At 37.6% G+C, this 6,248-nt stretch overlaps 1 non-coding gene across 1 annotated transcript; it reads right to left on the reverse strand.

Annotated features, from left to right (window-relative positions):
• Positions 1 to 5,679: 5,679 nt before the first annotated feature.
• On the reverse strand, positions 5,680 to 5,818 carry LOC149925248 (U4 spliceosomal RNA). Its single transcript, XR_016477135.1, has one exon. It is a non-coding gene; the product is annotated as a U4 spliceosomal RNA (small nuclear RNA).
• Positions 5,819 to 6,248: the final 430 nt, after the last annotated feature.

The raw sequence follows: 6,248 nt of genomic DNA on the forward strand, positions 1-6,248 counted from the left end.
AAGTCTTTCAAAATTTGCGGTGCGGAGTAAGTGTGACCACACGAAGATATTATTTTACGGCTATGAAAAAAATTGAGCTTTTTTGGGACACCATATTTATCCGCTGTATTCAATTTCATTGCGATTGATCAAGGATTTCACAAGATCACAATTAACTAACCTTCCTATCACACTTGCCCCGCATTTTGGGGGTAAGTGTGACCACACGAAGATATTATTTTGGATCTACGAAAAAAATATAGCTTTATTGCGACACCATTTTTACCCTCTGTATGCAAATTTATTGCGATTGGTCAAGGATTTCAAGTGATCACAATTACCCCCCCCCCCCTATCACACTTGCCCTTCATTTTGGGGGTAAGTGTGACCACACGAAGATATTATTTTAGATCTACGAAAAAAATATAGCTTTATTGGGACACCATTTTTAACCTCTTTATGCAAATTCATTAGCGATTGGTCAAGGATTTCAAGTGATAACAATTACCCCACCCCCCTATCACACTTCCCCGCATGGGGGGTTGTAAGTGTGATCAGTACCAGAGTTAAATTAAATAATAAATATTTATATCACTATTTAATTGATATTATATTTGATTGCGTGGTTGTGTAGGATAAAGTGGCCGTATTAATTGTACCAATTCTTAAGAGGGTGCTATTTTTAGTTTAAGAGTAATTTCAGGTAAACGCCAGAAAAAAATATTTTGATCACACTTACCTCCATTGACCCTACGATCTTAAATTTCATTCTGGGAAATTATTTGTATTTAAAACTTAGGTTAAATCCTAAGCTTCGAAAAGCGTTCGACAAAGGTCGTCGATGTTCATAAATAATACCCTTATTGCAAGTTAACTAGGGTTTTATAGACCTTTACCTTCCACGCGCCCCTGGGCTAGTAATATCAGGTGTCCTTTTTCATATGGCCGGGTCATCATAGATTACTTTACCATTAAATTATAAAAAGTAACATAATGAACCAGACGGCACCCCTTGGAAAGATGGGACCCCATTTATGGCCAACTCAGGCTGCCGGACCGCGCTTTCTAGCGACGGCGTCTTTGGCCATCCTTGCCTTCCGTTCCTGCACCACAACCTTTGGAAATTGTTATCTCGATCATTCCGCGGAAAACAGCGTGGTTGAGCCACGAGTGTTTGCGCTGCCTCTTTCCAAAGCTATTTGCAGGTGCTGATTCTAAAACCTTCAATCGCGTGGACATCCTGTTGTTATAGTATTATTCCCTATTCGGACCTCATTATGCGGCTTCATTTAATTTTCTAGGAAATTATTCTGTGTACGAAGACGTCAATTCTCTAACAAATTTTGACAGTTACAAGGGTGACTCATTTCGCCTGGCCTGGAATCCTGAAATGGTACAGTTAATGTCCTCCATCAGTACGCCACAGAAATTATTTAATGTCAATAAATTTTGAGCTTTAAATTTCACATCTTAAATATTTTACTTGATTAAATTTCAATAGAATATTTAAATTTTTATTGAAAATTACCAAATGCGACATAAGACCCAAAAGTGTGTCAACTCTACCTTACTGAGAGCTAGTCTCACAATAGACTACTAGTTGGAATAGTTGTATTTAATATGTGGAGTGGCGCGATTTCTCCGATTTACTCGCCCGTAAACATACGTTCCGAAACGCCTCACTCGGCAGCGCTGGAGTCGAGAAAGTTTCAAACTTTGATGACGTAATTTTAATCCCCTCTCCCACTCCCTTTTTATTTCATACCCCGAATTGGAGGGGCAAGAAATATTGAAAGAGGTATTGGGACGCCGCCGAAAATGTTGCCAGGCGGGAGGTTTCCCGCCCAAAATTGCACTACTTTGGGAACGCTATTGCGGAGACGACCAATATAAAACGTTTAATGGTTCATAATACGCTATTATATATGTACCACGATAATTTCTTACAGCTATAAGTTTCTTTATTTTTTTTCCCTGATACCACTACCAAAGGCTAAAGTGACTTCGTAGCTCATTGCATTAATCATCAGGTAACAGCAATTTCCTTGGGCTGGGATTGGACTGTATCGAATAGAGAAAAATTTTGGGCTAGTTTCCCAATGTCCTAAAAATTATTTGGCAACTTCTCTTAAATCTCTAAGTTCAGTTGTGTGTTTGAGGTGTTTGACAGCTAAATTCCGTACGTGTAAGGCCACAAGTAATAAATATATGTGACACTTACTTATCGAAGCCAAGTATGACCAGAAGTAATTAATAAGTGTGACACTTACTTATCGAAGCCTTGTATGACCAGTAGTAATAAATAAATGGGACACGTACTTATGGAAGCCGAGGATGGCCAGTAATAATTAATGTGTGCCATTTACTTAGCGAAGCCGTGTATGGCCAAAAGTAATAAATAAGTGTGGCACTTACTTATGGATTCGTTTATGACCAGAAGTAATAAATAAGTTTGACACTTACTTATCGAAGCCGTGTATGGCCACAAGTAATATTTTACTAAAATTTAAGGTTTATTACTAATTCATGATTTTATGCTACAAGCTTAAATGAAATACGGGCACAAAATAATATTATCGCCTTCTCAGCGAACTTGTTTTACTTCACGGCTAGCTTTCATTAAACATTATTACGTACTGACACACTTTTGGGTCTTTGGTCGCTTTTGGTGAAATGGTGAATAATTCCTTGATGTTTTCGATGTTCTTAATTAGTGAGAAATATCTACGCAAAAATAAAAGCACGTTTCAATTCAAGTTAACCTTTAAATCCTAAATAAATACGAATTTTAGTTATTGTTATTTACTGTTAGGTGCAAATATAAATGGCTGACAAAAGCTTCACCTTTTGAGTCCATTGTGACCTATTGGAAGCAAATTTTAGTGGAGTGGGTCAAATCGAAATTTTGGTGACCTTTCCGTATTACGCAAATATTCCGAAAAAGGTACGCTTCGCTTCGACCCTCAAATATTTACGAAATAGTTACCCTAAGAACGCAATTGTCGCAACTTTTCGTTTGATCGATTTAAAAATGAATAAGGATAAAAAATGTATATAAATTTAGTTAAACTTAGGTCTAATATTTTGGTAAATATTAATTTTTATGAACCTTGATAAGAGATTAGCCTTTTGTCATGCTGTGACTGAAGTTTTCCTTGTTAATGAAAATCCAGAATCAACCAGTTGTGTGTCTGACCTTTTCGAATTATGTTGATTTATTGACTAAGTTTTTAAATGTAAATAAAGTCGTTTTATTTTAACCATAGTGCTCTCATAATTCAATGACGCTATAATCCTGAACAATTCTGCGACCGCAATTACCTTTCATAAGATAATTGGTGTAAATCCATCAAAGTTCTAATGCTACAATTGTTATTTACGTTTATTAAATTCCATTATTTATTATAGAGTTTCAGATAAATTTCGTTATTAACCATTTATCTTCAACTTGATGAAATAATTGCTACACAGAAAGAGGATTTCAATATTTCTCGCCATCCATTAAAAGAAAAAGAAAATTGTGGGGAAAACATTTTATTGAAAAAAGTATTAAAGATAGAATAGAAGGATTTCCTGTCGATTGGGATTTTGGCATTTGAAGTCACAATTAAGTCTTAAGCCAACGTTTTTTACACTTAAACGCCTAATAGATTGTTTTATATTATTTATTACAGTTTGAACATATCTTAGCTAGTAACTCGAACAACACAGCTTTATGTTCTAAGAGTCCTTACTCCATCTAGCCGCGGAAAACACGGGTTTACCATTAAAAATTGATATTTTCAGTGAAAACTGTTTTTGTTTAACATATTTTCGTAAGGGAAATATTTATGCTGATTTACATCAGGCATTTATAAATTTAGAGTTTTAACAAGTTATGCTGTTTCGGTCATAGCTGAACGGGCTCGTCTCACACTAACAAGGAGACGACCCGAGGTGATAATCACCGATTTTGTTCAAACTCGGGTATAGTGTACACCTCCATGTACTTTAAACCTTTTAAAAAATGAAAATATTGAAAATTTCAAAAACGTTAAAAAAATTTAATTGATTTTAAAAATTTAATTTAATCAAGTTTAATGCAATTTGGTCAATTGGGGGACCCTTAAAATCCTTCAGATTCCCATGTAATTTTCAATGGAAAAATCCCAAATCATGTTGTCAAAAACGTTTTCGGTTGCCATGGCAAAACGAAAGCCCATCGCAACTTTTCCCTTGCAGGTTTTTCAAGTTACATGGAGGTGTACATTATACCCGACTTTGAACAAAATCGGTGATTATCACCTCGGGTCGTCTCACACTAAGAGCCCGAGCTCGATTTGAGACTTGAGCCCAGGCTTTATTATGAGAATGATACGAGCCCGAGAAGAGACCAAAACGTAATGGTCATTTAATTTAAGCTCGAAATGAGACAATTTTAATAAAGCGTATTTTTGTGAGCTCGAGATGAGACCATTAAAATATAGTAAGTTGCTGTGAGCCTGAGCTGAGTCCAATATAATAGAGTATTACTACGAGTCCGAGTTGAGACCATAGTTTTGTAACGAGCCCGATATGATACGTTTTAATTTTTAATAGACCGTTTTGTGTTCGTTTTTGCACGATTATGATTCCCTTGGCCACTGGGGGCGCTGCGGCGCAGAGCAACACGGGCCGTAACGCTTTCTTTCTCACCATCACGACCAACTTTGATTACGTGCTGTTTGCGCTATAGCTAAAGCGCGAAGTTCGCGAACAGAGCGTGATCACAGTTGGCCGTGTCACCCTTGAAGAGAGCTCTGGCCTACTGGGTTATTACGGAATTTACGTAATTGGCTATTTCGGATAACGTGATTTAACCCATTCGTTTTCTGATTGGTCCAAAGTAAACAACCTTCTAGAATTTTCGAAGATTGTTTTAGTGAAGAGAGACAGAGAGTACCAGGCCTGGTCGCCCGGCTGTTTCGTTTGACTTGTGATTTATATATCAACATGAAAAAAATATTAAGACTCAAAAATATATTAAAAGACTGGGATGAGCCCCTCGAGTTATGCAAATTCGTATGAAACTGTGACGAGCCCTTGTTAGTAACAGAAATAAGTATGAGCCCGAGACAAGCTCAAATGATTAGGGAGAGGAATTGTGGGTTCGAGACGAGCTCTAGTGTTTATGAGAGAAAACTATGAGCCCGAGACGAGCTCTCGTATTTAGGAAATGAAACTTATAAGAACGAAACGAGCTCTTGTGTTTTTGGGGGAAACTAAAATGAGACCGAGACCAAGTCGAGGGGCGGATCACTCCGCGTAATCGGTGTACAGAGCCGTACCTTTGACTGTACTAATGGGATTACGCGTAATCTTTGAAGTCCCTGCCTTTGGCAGTGGTAATCTAAGCGTAATCCGGTGTACAGATTTTCTAAGAGTGGCTAGCCCCTCGGACCAAGTCTTGGTGTGCAGCGATGGTTTCGGTATATATGATTTTATAATAATCAGCTAAGCTAATACCCAAGGCACCACTTTAGGCCCAAGTCATCTAGCGACTTATAATGCCTTTAAACAGGGGGCCGGGTTACAATGCGTAGGAGGGTGGTGGCAAGCCCTTCAAGCAACGCGAGCCAACAACAGTATTCCGGTTTAACATGTTTTCGTAAGGTTAATATTTATACTGATACAATTAAGTTACACTGTATCGGTATGTTTGCTTTTGTATATTTAAAGAAGCCCCGCGAGGCTGTCAAAAATTGCCAGAGCCGACGATATTTCGCGTCGTCTCGGCTGGGTATTGGGTTAAGTTTTCAACTAGCAATAGTCGCACCTCGGTTACACCTCATTGGTTACGACATTGCCACTGCGCAATGATAACCTTACATACCACTAAACTGGATTAACATACATTCTATTTCCAATTGAGAAGCTCTACACGACCGTCTCATTTTCCAATTTACAAGTTAAATTAATACTTTTGTCATCTCAATTCAACATATTTCCCTAGTTTAGAACTATTGAAAGTAAGTATTAGAAAAAAGATAGCATTTCAACAGTGTAGCGTAATTACCACACTCGTTCCAATGGTTTCAATACTATGCCTTATCCGTAACATCCTAGACAAAACACTGTACCCGTCCCCGACCTATAGACACTGCCTCTGCGCAATGATAACCTATCAAAGGACTGCCCGGGATTAACCTAGATTTAGTGTTTAATGGAATAGCTCTATAAGACTTAGTATATATACTTAAATGGGAACGGCCAAGCTTTTCCAAATATTGCTCTATTTGCATATCAAAAGA

Source organism: Leiobunum rupestre, chromosome 10, assembly GCF_980474605.1.
Source record: "Leiobunum rupestre chromosome 10, qqLeiRupe1.1.hap1, whole genome shotgun sequence".
Classification (NCBI taxonomy): domain Eukaryota; kingdom Metazoa; phylum Arthropoda; class Arachnida; order Opiliones; family Sclerosomatidae; genus Leiobunum; species Leiobunum rupestre.